Genomic DNA, 16482 nt, shown 5'->3' with positions numbered 1-16482 from the left:
ATTTTTTTTTTGCAACAGCTATTTCAGTTTCATATATCTAATAACTGTTGGACACAGTAATGTTTCTGCCTTGAAATGAGGTTTATTGTACTAACAGAAAATGTGCAATCTGCATTCAAACAAAATTTGACAGGTGCATAAGTATGGGCACCCTTATCATTTTCTTGTTTTAAATACTCCTACCTACTTTTTACTGACTTACTAAAGCACTTTTTTTGGTTTTGTAACCTCATTGAGCTTTGAACTTCACAGTCAGGTGTATGTAATCATGAGAAAAGCTACTTAAAGTGGCCACTTGCAAGTTGTTCTCCTGTTTGAATCTCCTCTGAAGAGTGGCATCATGGGCTCCTCAAAACAACTGTCAAATGATCTGAAAACAAAGATTATTCAACATAGTTGTTCAGGGGAAGGATACAAAAAGCTGTCTAAGGCTACGTTCACATTTGCGTTGTGCGCCGCAGCGTCGGCGCCGCAGCGCACAACGCAAACAAAAACGCAGCAAAACGCATGCACAACGCTGCGTTTTGCGCCGCATGCGTCGTTTTTTTCATTGAATTTGGACGCAGCAAAAATGCAACTTGCTGCGTCCTCTGCGCCCCGACGCGGGCGCCGCAGCGACGCATGCGGCGCAAAACGCAAGTGCGCCGCATGTCCATGCGCCCCCATGTTAAATATAGGGGCGCATGACGCATGCGGCGCCGCTGCGGCGCCCGACGCTGCGGCGCTGGCCGCAAATGTGAACGTAGCCTAAGAGATTTAACCTGTCAATTTCCACTGTGAGGAGCATAGGAAGGAAATGGAAGAACACAGGTACAGTTCTTGTTAAGGCCAGAAGTGGCAGGCCAAGAAAAACATCAGAAAGGCAGAGAAGAAGAATGGTGAGATCAGTCAAGGACAATCCTCAGACCACCTCCAGAGAGCTGCAGCATCAACTTGCTGCAGATGGTGTCACTGTGCATCGGTCAACTATACAACGCACTTTGCACAAGGAGAAGCTGTATGGGAGAGTGATGCGAAAGAAGCCGTTTCTGCAAGCACGCCACAATCAGAGTCGGCTAGAGGTATGCAAAAGCACATTTGGAGAAGCCAATTTCTTTTTGGAAGAAGGTCCTGTTGACTGATGAAACCAAGATTGAGTTGTTTGGTCATACAAAAAGGCGTTATGCATGGCGGTAAAAAAACACAGCATTCCAAGAAAAACACTTGCTACCCACAGTAAAATTTGGTGGAGGTTCCATCATGCTTTGGGGCTGTGTGGCCAATGCCGGCACCGGGAATCTTGTTAAAGTTGAGGGACGCATGGATTCCTCTCAGTATCAGCAGATTCTTGACAATAATGTTCATGAATCAGTGACAAAGTTGAAGTTACGCAGGGGATGGATCTTTCAGCAAGACAATGATCCAAAACACCGCTCCAAATCTACTCAGGCATTCATGCAGAGGAACAATTACACTGTTCTGGAATGGCCATCCCAGTCCCCAGACCTGAATATCATTGAACAACTGTGGGATCATTTGAAGAGGGCTGTCCATGCTCGGCAACCATCAAACTTAACTGGAATTGTTTTGTAAAGAGGAATGGTCAAAAATACCTTCATCAAGGATCCAGGAACTCATTAAAAGCTACAGGAAGCGACTAGAGGCTGTTATTTTTGCAAAAGGAGGATCTACTAAATATTAATGTCACTTTTCTGGTCAGGTGCCCATACTTATGCACCTGTCAAATTTTGTTTGAATGCAGATTGCACATTTTCTGTTAGTACAATAAACCTCATTTCAAGGCAGAAACATTACTGTGTCCAACAGTTATTAGATATATGAAACTGAAATAGCTGTTGCAAAAAAAAAATAATTTTTATAAAACATTAAGCTTAACCCCTTCATGACCCAGCCTATTTTGGCCTTAATGACCTTCCCTTTTTTTGCAATTCTGACCAGTGTCCCTTTATGAGGTAATAACTCAGGAACGCTTCAACGGATCCTTGCGGTTCTGAGATTGTTTTTTCGTGACATATTGGGCTTCATGTTAGTGGTAAATTTAGGTCGATAATTTCTGAGTTTATTTGTGAAAAAAAACGGAAATTTGGCAAAAATTAGAAAATTTTGCAATTTTCACATTTTGAATTTTTATTCTGTTAAACCAGAGAGTTATGTGACACAAAATAGTTAATAAATAACATTTCCCACATGTCTACTTTACATCAGCACAATTTTGGAAACAAATTTTTTTTTTGCTAGGAAGTTATAAGGGTTAAAATTTGACCAGTGATTTTTCATTTTTACAACAAAATTTACAAAACCATTTTTTTTAGGGACCACCTCACATTTGAAGTCAGTTTGAGGGTTCTATATGGCTGAAAATACCCAAAAGTGACACCATTCTAAAAACTGCACCCCTCAAGGTGCTCAAAACCACATTCAAGAAGTTTATTAACCCTTCAGGTGTTTCACAGCAGCAGAAGCAACATGGAGGGGAAAAATTAACATTTAACTTTTTGGTCACAAAAATGATCTTTTCGCAACAATTTTTTTATTTTCCCAAGGGTAAAAGGAGAAACTGGACCATGAATGTTGTTGTCCAATTTGTCCTGAGTACGCTGATACCTCATATGTGGGGGTAAACCACTGTTTGGGCGCACGGCAGGGCTCGGAAGGGAAGGAGCGCCATTTGACTTTTTGAATGAAAAATTGGCTCCAATCTTTAGCGGACACAATGTCGCGTTTGGAGAGCCCCCGTGTGCCTAAACATTGGAGCTGCCCCACAAGTGACCCCATTTTGGAAACTAGACCCCCCAAGGAACTTATCTAGAAGCATAGTGAGCACTTTAAACCCCCAGGTGCTTCACAAATTAATCCGTAAAAATGAAAAAGTACTTTTTTTTCACACAAAATTTCTTTTAGCCTCAATTTTTTCATTTTCACCTGGGTCTACAGGATAAAATGGATCGTAAAATTTGTTGGGCAATTTCTCCTGAGTACGCCAATACCTCATATGTGGGGGTAAACTACTGTTTGGGCACATGGTAAGGCTCGGAAGGGAAGGAGCGCCATTTGACTTTTTGAATGAAAAATTATCTCCATCGTTAGCGGACACCATGTCAGGTTTGGAGAGGCCCTGTGTGCCTAAACATTGGAGCTCCCCCACAAGTGACCCCATTTTGGAAACTAGACCCCCCAAGGAACTTATCTAGATGCATAGTGAGCACTTTAAACCCTCAGGTGCTTCACAAATTGATCCGTAAAAATGAAAAAGTACTTTTTTTTCACACAAAATTTCTTTTAGCCTCAATTTTTTCATTTTCACATGGGCAACAGGATAAAATGGATCCTAAAATTTGTTGGGCAATTTCTCCTGAGTACGCCGATACCTCATATGTGGGGGTAAACCACTGTTTGGGTGCACGGCAAGGCTCGGAAGGGAAGGAGCGCCATTTGACTTTTTGAATGGAAAATTAGCTCCAATCGTTAGTGGACACCATGTCGCGTTTGGAGAGCCCCTGTGTGCCTAAACATTGGAGCTCCCCTACAAGTGACCCCATTTTGGAAACTAGACCCCCCAATGAACTAATTTAGATGCATAGTGAGCACTTAAAACCCCCAGGTGCTTCACAGAAGTTTATAACGCAGAGCCATGAAAATACAAAATTATTTTTCTTTCCTCAAAAATGATTTTTAGCCCGGAGTTTTTTATTTTCCCAAGGATAATAGGAGAAATTGGACCCCAAAAGTTGTTGTCCAGTTTGTCCTGAGTACGATGATACCCCATATGTGGGGGTAAACCACTGTTTGGGCGCACAGCAGGGCTCGGAAGGGAAGGCACGCCATTTGGCTTTTTGAATGGGAAATTAGCTTCAATCATTAGCGGACACCATGTCGCGTTTGGAGAGCCCCTGTGTGCCTAAACATTGGAGCTCCCGCACAAGTGACCCCATTTTGGAAACTAGACCTCCCAAGGAACTAATCTAGATGTGTGGTGAGCACTTTGAACCCCCAAGTGCTTCACAGAAGTTTATAACGCAGAGCCATGAAAATAAAAAAATATTTTTCTTTCCTCAAAAATGATTTTTTAACCCACAATTTTTTATTTTCCGAAGGGTAACAGGAAAAATTGGACCCCAAAAGTTGTTGTGCAGTTTCTCCTGAGTACGCTGATACCCCATTTCTTTCCAAAAAAGATGTTTTAGCAAGCAATTGTTTATTTTCACAAGGGTAACAGGAGAAATTGGACCCCAATATTTGTTGCCCAGTTTGTCCTGAGTACGCTGGTATCCCATATGTGGGGGTAAACCACTGTTTGGGCGCACGTCGGGGCTTGGAAGGGAGGGCGCACCATTTGACTTTTTGAACGCAAGATTGGCTGGAATCAATGGTGGCGCCATGTTGCGTTTGGAGACCCCTGATGTGCCTAAACAGTGGAAACCCCTCAATTCTAACTTCAACACTAACCCCAACACACCCCTTACCCTAATCCCAACTGTAGCCATAACCCTAATCACAACCCTAACCCCAACACACCCCTAACCACAACCCTAACCTCAACACACCCGTAACCCTAAATCCAACCCTAATCCCAACCCTACCCACAACTGTAACCCCAACACAACCCTAACCCTATCCTTAACCCTAACCACAAGCCTAATCTTAACCCTATTTCCAACCCTAGCCCTAATTCCAACCCTAAGGGTACCGTCTCACATAACGATTTACCAACGATCACGACCAGCGATACGACCTGGCCATGATCGTTGGAAAGTCGTTGTGTGGTCGCTGGGGAGCTGTCACACAGACCGCTCTCCAGCGACCAACGATGCCAAGGTCCCGGGTAACCAGGGTAAACATCGGGTTACTAAGCGCAGGGCCGCGCTTAGTAACCCGATGTTTACCGTGGTTACCAGCGTAAAAGTAAAAAAAAACAAACCGTACATACTCACATTTCGGTGTCCTTCAGGTCCCTTGCCGTCTGCTTCCCGCTCTGACTGAGTGCCGCCGTACAGTGAGAGCAGAGCGCAGCGGTGACGTCACTGCTGTGCTGTGCTCTCACTTTCCGGCCGGCAGACAGTCAGAGCGGGAAGCAGACGGCAAGGGACCTGAAGGACACCGAAATGTGAGTATGTACGTTTTTTTTTTTTTACTTTTACGCTGGTAACCACGGTAAACATCGAGTTACTAAGCGCGGCCCTGCGCTTAGTAACCCGATGTTTACCCTGGTTACAAGCGAACGCATCGCTGGATCGCTGTCACAACGATCCAGCGATGACAGCGGGAGATCCAGCGACGAAAGAAAGTTCCAAACGATCTGCTACGACGTACGATTCTCAGCGGGGTCCCTGATCGCTGCTGCGTGTCAGACACAGCGATATCGTATGGATATCGCTGGAACGTCACGGATCGTACCGTCGTAGCGATCAAAGTGCCACTGTGAGACGGTACCCTAACTCTAATTCCAACCCTAACCCTAAGGCTATGTGCCCACTTTGCGGATTCGTGTGAGATTTTTCCGCACCATTTTTGAAAAATCCGCAGGTAAAAGGCACTGTGTTTTACCTACGGATTTACAGCGGATTTCCAGTGTTTTTTTGTGCGGATTTCACCTGCGGATTCCTATTGAGGAACAGGTGTAAAACGCTGCGGAATCCGCACAAAATTGACATGCTGCGGAAAATACAACACAGCGTTTCCGCACGGTATTTTCCGCACCATGGGCACAGCGGATTTGGTTTTCCATAGGTGTACATGGTACTGTAAACCTGTTGGAAAACTGCTACGAATTCGCAGCGGCCAATCCGCTGCGGATCCGCTGCGGATCCGCGGCCAATCCGCTGCGGATCCGCGGCCAATCCGCTGCGGATCCGCGGCCAATCCGCTGCGGATCCGCGGCCAATCCGCTGCGGATCCGCGGCCAATCCGCTGCGGATCCGCGGCAATCCGCTGCGGATTCGCAGTCAAATCCGCACTGTGTGCACATGCCCTAACCCTAACCCTAACCCTACCCCTAATTCTAACCCTAATTCTAACCCTACCCCTAATTCTAACCCTAATTCTAACCCTAGTTCTAACCCTAACCCTAGTAGGGAAAAAAAAAAAAAAAAATATTTATTTTTATTATTGTCCCTATGGGGGTGATAAAGGGGGGTCATTTACTATTTTTTTTTTATTTTGATCACTGTGATAGGCTATATCGCAGTGATCAAAATACATCTGAAACTAATCTGCCAGCCGGCAGATTCGGCGGGCGCAGTGCGCATGCGTCCGCCATTTTGCAAGATGGCGGCGCCCATGGAGAAGCCGGACGGACACCGGGAGGCCAGGTAAGTATGAAGGGGGGTGATCGGATCACGGGGGGGGGGGGGGTTTACCGGAGCACAGGGAGGGGGCACCGGAGCACGGGGGGGAGCGGACAGGAGGACGGAGGAGCGGACAGCGTGACTTAGGGGGGTGGACCACGTAACGGAGCACTGGGGAGGAGATCGGTGGGTGTGGGGGGGGGACAGATTAGGTTTTCCAGCCATGGCCGATGCTATTGCAGCATCGGCCATGGCTGGATTGTAATATTTCACCGTTTTTTTGGGTGAAATATTACAAATCGCTCTGATTGGCAGTTTCACTTTCAACAGCCAATCAGAGCGATCGTAGCCACGAGGGGGTGAAGCCACCCCCCCTGGGCTGAAGCACCACTCCCCCTGTTCCTGGAGATCGGGTGAAATTGGAGTTAACCCTTTCACCCGATCTGCAGGAGCGCGATCCCTCCATGACGCATACGCTGCGTCACAGGTCGGATTGGCACCGACTTTCATGACGCAGCGTATGCGTCAAAGGTCGGGAAGGGGTTAAGATTAATAGGGGTGCCCAAACTTTTTCATATAACTGTATAAGGGAGGACACTACAACCCCTGGCAAAAATGATGGAATCATCGGCCTTGGAGGATGTTCATTCAGTTGTTTAATTTTGTAGAAATAAGCAGATCACAGACGTGGCACAAAACTAAAGTTATTTCGAATTGCAACTTTCTGGCTTTAAGAAACACTAAAAGAAATCAAGAACAAAAATGTGGTAGTCAGTAATGGTTACTTTTTTTAACCAAGCATAGGGGAAAAATTATGGAGTCACTCAATTCTGATAAGAAAAAATTATGGAATCATGAAAAAACAAACAAACAAGAAAACCCTCCAACACATCACTAGTATTTTGTTGCAGCACCTCTGGCTTTTATAACAGCTTGCAGTCTCTGAGGCCTGGACATAATGAGGGTCACACAGGACTCTTCACCAATCTGGCTCCAACTTTCTCTGATTGCTGTTGCCAGATCAGCTTTGCAGGTCGGAGCCTTGTCATGGACCATTTTCTTCAACTTCCACCAAATATTGTCAATTGGATTGAGATCCAGACTATTTGCAGGCCATGACATTGACCTTTTGTGTCTTTTTTCAAGGAATGTTTGCACAGTTTTTGCTCTATGGCAGGATGCATTATCATCTTGAAAAATGATTTCATCATCCACAAACATCCTTTCAATTGATGGGATAAGAAAAGTGTCCAAAATATCAACATAAACTTGTGAATTTATTGAATATGTATTGACAGCCATCTCCCCAGTGCCTTTACCTGACATGCAGCCCCATATCATCAATGACTGTAGAAAGTTGCATGTTCTCTTCAGGCAGTCGTCTTTATAAATCTCATTGGAACGGCACCAAACAAAAGTTCCAGCATCATCACCTTGCCCAATGCAGATTCGCGATTCATCACTGAATATGATTTTCATCCAGTCATCCATAGTCAACGATTGCTTTTCCTTAGCCCTTTGTAACCTTGTTTTTTTCTGTTTAGGTGTTAATGATGGCTTTCGTTTAGCTTTTCTGTATGTAAATTCCATTTCCTTTAGGCGGTTTCTTACAGCGGTCACAGACGTTGACTCCAGTTTCCTCCCATTCGTTCCTCATTTGTTTTGTTGTGCATTTCCTGTTTTGGACACATATTGCTTTAAGTTTTCGGTCTTGATGCTTTGATGTCTTCCTTGGTGTACCAGTATGTTTGCCTTTAACAACCTTCCCATGTTGTTTGTATTTGGTCCAGATTTTAGACACAGCTGACTGTGAACAACCAACATCTTTTGCAACATTGCGTGATGATTTATGTTCTTTTAAGAGTTTGATAATCCTCTCCTTTGTTTCATTTGACATCTATCGTGTTGGAGCCATGATTCATGTCAGTCCACTTGGTACAACAGCTCTCCAAGATGTGATCACTCCTTTTAAGATGCAGACTAACGAGCAGATCTAAATTGATGCAGGTGTTAGTTTTGGGTATGAAAATTTACAGGGTGATTCCATAATTTTTTCCTCAGAATTGAGTGATTCCATAATTTTTCTCCTATGCTTGGTTATAAAAAGTAACCATTACTGACTACCACATTTTTGTTCTTGATTTCTTTTAGTGTTTCTTAAAGCCAGAAAGTTGCAATTTGAAATTACTTTAGTTGTGTGCCATGTCTGTGATCTGCTTTTTTCTACAAAATTAAACAACTGAATGAACATCCTCCGAGGCAGATGATTCCTTCATTTTTGCCAGGGGTTGTATAAAGAATAATTAAATTGTATACAACATGGGAGGACATTGTGTAAAAAGGAGGACACCGTTTATAAAAGGAGAGACACGGCAAATAATAAAAGACCCTGTGTGCAGTAAGGGTTAATAGTGTATTTAATAAGGGAAGGCACTGTATTTCGCAAGCTTACGTCTGAACCCCGACAAAATGGGATTCAGGTGTATGTGCTGAGAGGGCCATTGACTGTCATGATGAAGATTGAGTCATCGTTCTGCATCATGATAGTCAGTGGCCCTGTCAGCGCATACACCTGACTCCTGTTCTGTGGGGAATCAAACACCATGTAAATCTTACCAAACACCTTCAGATGACCTGACCCGGAGAGGTCTCAGGATGGAGACAAGTATTACACCTCCTCCTGGAGCCAGCGGTCTTCAGAGCGGATAATGGTCTGCTCTGGGAATAGCTGCAGAGATTTCTGTGGTTGGAAGCGATGATACCAAAACCATCTACACAAATCCTTGCAGCGTCACACCCGATAACATTCGATGTCTTGTGGAGCGCCCCCGTAGGGCAGTGGGGTACTCGGTACCGGGTCCTTCGGTTCTCAAGGGGGATGTCACGGTGGCTGACCCGGTCCGTGGCCCTAGGGACGTCCATTGTAAATAAAGGGGGAAAGGTCTTTAAAGGGGAAGTGTTCGTGACGCCACCTGTGGTGTTCGGTCAGGGTGACCGTCGCTGCTTAGGGCTCCGCTGCGGTGATGTGATGGCAGCTAGATGTTATACCTTCCCACAGGTGAAGTGTATCCCCAGGGCTTCCCAGTGTGTAGATGGTGGATGGTGAGAGGCGCAGAGAAGAACGAGGACACAAGGTTGCAGTCTCTTTACCGTTACTGAAGGCTTCAGCATCCACAGTCCAGAGTACAGACCACAGGGCAGGCAGAGTCCGGCCGGTCTGAAGGCAAATCCAGAGTCCCCTTATCCAGGTGGAATTCAGTAGCCTTCCTCTAGCGCCTGGGTGTTGTAGTACCTCCCTGCTGAGCCTCTCATAAGGTCCTCACACCTGTGATATTATAGATGTTATGTCTTTCTCTCTGTCCCCCAGATGGATAGGAACAAACCCGTATGACTGATGGCCTGAGGCTTTTTACAGGGACTCTAGCACGCCCCAGCCCCCACAAGTTGCCACCGTGCCTCCTGGGCATAGGGCAGATCAGTAACTTGGAATTAGCTGTCCTGCCGGTCTCTGGAGCAAGGCATAGAGACTGTTGCTCCCTCGGTGTTCCGGCTACCGGATTCTGCGCCTCAGAAGGATGCAGCCTTTGCAGGACAGAACTCCTTCTGGTTTCCTCTCCTTTTGCTATGACTTTGTTTCTCACTCTCTACAATACAATTCGCTGTTCGTGTCTCTTTCTTAGGATGCTGCCACACGTGGGGCAGGCGCAGCTCCGTGGCCTTCTGTCTAGGCCTCTGACAGGATCCCACCCCTGTCAGGGACCATCTCTGTCGGCAACTCCTCGATGTTCCTCCTTCCTCTCTGCCTGACAGGAACTGACTCAGTTTTCCATCCAGGCCACCAGTTTTACCTAATTGGGAAGAGTGCCTTAATAAATAGGAGCATAGCTCCCCCTGGTGGGCTGGAGTGTGAAGTGTGTTGCATGTTTTGTGATACCTGGTAAAGAGATCTCCTTTATTGCCTTCAAACACAACATCACTCCCCCCTACAGGAGAATGGTATTACTGCAACGACCAGGACCCTGGGGTGCTGCACTTGTAGACTGTCCCCCCACACTTGGCAGCCAGGACCGTGCATAGGCCTCATCCATGCTGGCTTCCTTCATGAGCCTCCTTAGAAAAGGGTAACACTGTGATCTTCTGAACTGAAGGACTTTTCAATATGTCTTACCCTACAATTCTCCAGCTGGACATCTTGGACCCATTCCAGTACAATCTTATCTAAGTGCAAGAAGGTCTGTAAAGATCTAGATCAGGTCCTTATCCTGGTGGCGGTATCTGAGATCAGGCCTGAGCGAATCTGGGCACCATTGGCCCTGGGTTTATCCTTGAATGAGTGATGTCTTACAAGGAAATTGGATTAATTTGCTTAACTTCTTATCGTATTAATAGGGAACATGATCAGGTTTGGGTGTTCATCAGGATGGGAGCCTCGTACAAGGTTGATGCCCATTAATGATGGAAATATCTCCCGCTTCTTATTTCTACATCTTGAGCAGTAACATATCGATCGACCGCTAATCAACCATAGTCAAGTCGATCTGGGCCCTTTTCTTGGCTCATTCACACAGACCAATGGAAATTGTGTGGCATCAGAGCGATTGTTCAGAGTGTACAGATCCTGGGGTGATCTGCTGCTGGCAGCAATCATTTATGGGCTCGTATAAATGATCCATTTGGCTCATTCATTGGGTGCTCGACACCATGTACACGCGAGCCGATCATCAACGAAAAGCCGGTGTAAGAGGGTCTATAATGTCCACCAGGACATCTCCCCAGACCGCTCAGAAGTGACAGTAATGGCAAACATGGTCTTCCTGACTCTCTGCGTGTTACATCCATATCTGAACCCGCTCCTATAACCTCTGCCACTAGGTGGCGCCGCACTTATCACTGTCTATCAGTCATTACTATAGATGGCTCCCTGGCTGGGCAGCTCCGTCTGGCTGATGGATACTGGTTGTAAGTACACTCCGCCATCTATGTGTGTACTGACCCCGCTCTGCTGTGCATCTACTATTGTTTCTTGTAGCTGAACCTGGATTATTTTTTTATCGCCCTCCTTCTTTATGATTCTGACTCTGTTCCTCCTGATATTGATATCAGCACCTCCTGACTACAGATTCTGTCCTGACTCAGCTCTCATGTTCTGAACCAGTTTGTTGCCATTCTTCACCCAGTTCGCTCCACCACTCAGCAGCCACTCCATGGCCTTAAGCCAGTGGCCCTGCAAGATCTGCCAGGCTTCTATGTGCACGTTTACAATAATGTGTCATCTGTACTTATGTTATATATACTTGTAATTCCACATGTCACCAGCAGCAGGCGACAAATCCTCAGCTATAGATCAGCGGAGTTCTCATAAAGGATCAGACTAGTGGGGTCAGAATGTGAGTAGTGTCCTCATCAGTCCCCTGCATACTTTTCTCTCGTCTCCCCTGCCTCCTCTTCTCGGTCCCTGCTCGACTTCCCCTTGTCCTCTCCTCGATCCCCTCTCATCTCCCCCGCTTCCTCTTCTCAGTCCCTGCTCGTCTCCCCCTCATCCTTTCCTCGGTCCCTGCTCGTCTCCCCCTTGTCCTCTCCTCGGTCCCCTCTCATCTCCCCCGCGTCCTCTTCTCGGTCCCTGCTAGTCTCCCCCGCGTCCTCTTCTCGGTCCCTGCTCGTCTCCCCCTCGTCCGCTCCTCGGTCCCTTCTCATCTCCCCCGCGTCCCCTTCTCGATCCCTGCTTGTCTCCCCCTTGTCCTCTCCTCGGTCCCCGCTCGTCTCCCCCTCGTCCTCTCCTCGGTCCCCGCTCGTCTCCCCCTCGTCCTCTTCTCGGTCCCTGCTGGTCTCCCCCGCGTCCTCTCCTTGGTCCCCTCTCATCTCCCCCGCATCCTCTTCTCCGTCCCCGCTCGTCTCCCCCTCGTCCTCTTCTCGGTCCCTGCTAGTCTCCCCCGTGTCCTCTCCTTGGTCCCCGCTCGTGGGTCTCGTGTCCTCTCCTTGGTCCCCGCTCGTGGGTCTCGTGTCCTCTCCTCGGTCCCCGATCATGGGTCCCGCGTCCTCTCCTCGGTCCCTGCTCATCTCCTCCGCGTCCTCTTCTTGGTCCCTGCTCGTCTCCCCCTCGTCCTCTCCTCGGTCTCCGCTCGTCTCCCTCACTTCCTCTCCTCAGTCCCCGCTCGTGGGTCCCGCGTCCTCTCCTCAGTCCCCGCTCGTGTCCCCCGCATCCTCTCCTCGGTCCCATCTCATGTCCCCTGCGTCCTCTCTTCGGTCCCCACTTGTGGCTCCTGCATCTTCTCCTCGGCCCTCGCTGGTCTCCCCCACGTTCTATCCTCGGTCCCTTTCCTTTACCCCTGTATTCTGTCAATTTATCTTTCAGTTAGTTTGCAATATTTTTTTTGGTTGAAAATTTTCCCCATGTAATTGAATGAGATGTGTAAAATCTGCAGATGAAACTGCGCTTGTTTAGTACATTTCTGCAGCAGAAACGCAGTAAAACGCACGTAACCTGCACATGACTCTATCAGTGAAGTTTATCAAAGCTAGAAAACCCAGCGAACAGGAAGTTCTTGAAACGAAGTAGCTTCCTTAGGTTATGTGCACACGTTCAGGATTTTTCGCGGTTTTTTTTCGGCGGTTTTCCGCTGCAAAAATGCTTAAAAACGCTTACATTAAGCATCCCATCATTTTAATGCATTTCGCAATTTTTGTGCCCATTTTTTCCGCAAAAAAACGCATCGTGGAAAAAACGCAGCATGCTCATTAATTTTGCGCAAAATCTGCGGCTTTGCCGCAATATTATTGCATTGAGAACCTCCGGAAAAAAACGCGAAAAAAAACGCAAGCGGATTTCCTGCTAAAGGAGTCCGGATTTGATCCGCTTACTTCGCACATGGGGCTATGTCCACCATGTGGGAAGTAAGCGGATCATGTGCGGATGGTACCCGGGGTGGAGGAGAGGAGACTCTCCTCCAGGCCCTGGGAACCATATTTGTGTAAAAAAAAAAAAGAATTAAAATAAAAAATAATGATATACTCACCTCTAAGCGCTGCACACGGCCGTCCGGTCGCAGGGTTGCTATGCGAGCAGGACCTGCGATGACGTCGCGGTCACATGACCGTTACGTCACAAAGGTCCTTCTCGCATAGCATCTTTGGAACCGGACTGCCGTGTGCAGCGCCAAGGAGATCGGGTCGTCGGAGGGTGAGTATAACCATTTTTTTTATTATTTTTAACATTACTATTGATGCTGCATATGCAGCATCAATAGTAAAACAAGTGCAGAAGTAAACCCGCAGCGGAAACCGAAAGACAAACCGCGATAAATCTGCAGGGATAACCGCAGCGGTTTTGCCCTGCAGATTTATCAAATCTGCTGCGGGAGAACCCGCAGAGGACCCTCCCTACGTGTGCACATAGCCTAAAAGTGACCAATTATCAGGATTGTGCACAGTGACTACAGACAGTGTCAGGTCGGTGCCGTTATACTAATTACACTGATACCTGTGATCAGGATTGTGCTCAGTGACTACAGACAGTGTCAGGTCGGTGCCGTTATACTAATTACACTGATACCTGTGATCAGGATTGTGCTCAGTGACTACAGACAGTGTCAGGTCGGTGCCGTTATACTAATTACACTGATACCTGTGATCAGCATTGTGCTCAGTGACTACAGACAGTGTCAGGTCGGCGCCGTTATACTGATTACACTGATACCTGTGATCAGGATTGTGCTCAGTGACTACAGTGTCAGATCGGTGCCGTTATACTGATTACACTGATACCTGTGATCAGGATTGTGCTCAGTGACTACAGACAGTGTCAGGTCGGTGCCGTTATACTGATTACACTGATACCTGTGATCAGGATTGTGCTCAGTGACTACAGACTGTCAGGTCGGTGCCGTTATACTGATTACACCGATACCTGTGATCAGGATTGTGCTCAGTGACTACAGACAGTGTCAGGTTGGTGCCGTTATACTGATTACACTGATACCTGTGATCAGGATTGTGCTCAGTGACTACAGACAGTGTCAGGTCGGTGCCGTTATACTGATTACACTGATACCTGTGATCAGGATTGTGCTCAGTGACTACAGACAGTGTCAGGTTGGTGCCGTTATACTGATTACACTGATACCTGTGATCAGGATTGTGCTCAGTGACTACTGACAGTGTCAGGTCGGTGCCGTTATACTGATTACACTGATACCTGTGATCAGGATTGTGCTCAGTGACTACAGACAGTGTCAGGTCGGTGCCGTTATACTGATTACACTGATACCTGTGATCAGGATTGTGCTCAGTGACTACAGACAGTGTCAGGTCGGTGCCGTTATACTGATTACACTGATACCTGTGATCAGGATTGTGCTCAGTGACTACAGACAGTGTCAGGTCGGTGCCGTTATACTGATTACACTGATACCTGTGATCAGGATTGTGCTCAGTGACTACAGACAGTGTCAGGTCGGTGCCGTTATACTGATTACACTGATACCTGTGATCAGGATTGTGCTCAGTGACTACAGACAGTGTCAGGTTGGTGCCGTTATACTGATTACACTGATACCTGTGATCAGGACTGTGCTCAGTGACTACTGACAGTGTCAGGTCGGTGCCGTTATACTGATTACACTGATACCTGTGATCAGGATTGTGCTCAGTGACTACAGACAGTGTCAGGTCGGTGCCGTTATACTGATTACACTGATACCTGTGATCAGGATTGTGCTCAGTGACTACAGACAGTGTCAGGTCGGTGCCGTTATACTGATTACACTGATACCTGTGATCAGGATTGTGCTCAGTGACTACAGACAGTGTCAGGTCGGTGCCGTTATACTGATTACACTGATACCTGTGATCAGGATTGTGCTCAGTGACTAGTGTCAGGTCGGTGCCGTTATACTGATTACACTGATACCTGTGATCAGGATTCTGCTAAGTGACTACAGTGTCAGGTCTGTGCCGTTATACTGATTACACTGATACCTGTGATCAGGATTGTGCTCAGTGACTACAGACAGTGTCAGGTCGGTGCCGTTATACTGATTACACTGATACCTGTGATCAGGATTGTGCTCAGTGACTACAGACAGTGTCAGGTCGGTGCCGTTATACTGATTACACTGATATCTGTTATCAGGATTGTGCTCAGTGACTACAGACAGTGTCAGGTCGGCGCCGTTATACTGATTACACTGATACCTGTGATCAGGATTGTGCTCAGTGACTACAGACAGTGTCAGGTCGGTGCCGTTATACTGATTACACTGATACCTGTGATCAGGATTGTGCTCAGTGACTACAGACAGTGTCAGGTCGGTGCCGTTATACTGATTACACTGATACCTGTGATCAGGATTGTGCTCAGTGACTAGTGTCAGGTCGGTGCCGTTATACTGATTACACTGATACCTGTGATCAGGATTGTGCTCAGTGACTACAGACAGTGTCAGGTCGGTGCCGTTATACTGATTACACTGATACCTGTGATCAGGATTGTGCTCAGTGACTACAGACAGTGTCAGGTCGGTGCCTTTATACTGATTACACTGATACCTGTGATCAGGATTGTGCTCAGTGACTACAGACAGTGTCAGGTCGGTGCCGTTATACTGATTACAGAAACACTCCAAATCCTTGTGCTGGGAACTTGGCCCGATGGTTGGCGCTGTATTATGGCGCCTGCAGACATTTTTCGCTCTTGTCTCCTTCTTGCTGAGCATTTATCACCTGTCATATAATCACCATCAGGACATTGCGCAGTACGAGAAGAACCGGCCCTGCTGCCTGCTCCGAATTTCAGCACAATTCCTGCCGTGCAGATCATAACTCATGTATGGAGGAGACAACACCAGAACCTTGCTGCTCCTCATACACGGAGGGGTCCAGGACATTAGATTGTCAGCTCTTGTGCGGGTCTCTCATGGCCTCATTGTAAACCCACAACTGTCATAAATGACTGCAGGGACGGGCGCTGTCATAAGCAGGTGGACCAGGGTTGTCAGCTGCAGGTCCTAATACTATCACACCTCCAGAATGTGACCTGAGTGCAGCGTTTCCCTGAGGAGAACTCATGGCCTCCAGACAAGAGCGTTCCGTAAAAGTCACCAAACCAGACAAGAACGTGGAGTAATGTCACACTACAAAATCAGGGCATCGAGTAACATGGACAGATTGCAGAACACAGCAGCTTCAGGGCAATTGTAATTAT

This window comes from Ranitomeya variabilis, chromosome 8, assembly GCF_051348905.1.
Source record: "Ranitomeya variabilis isolate aRanVar5 chromosome 8, aRanVar5.hap1, whole genome shotgun sequence".
NCBI lineage: Eukaryota > Metazoa > Chordata > Amphibia > Anura > Dendrobatidae > Ranitomeya > Ranitomeya variabilis.
Note: the sequence above shows the minus strand (reverse complement) of the source record.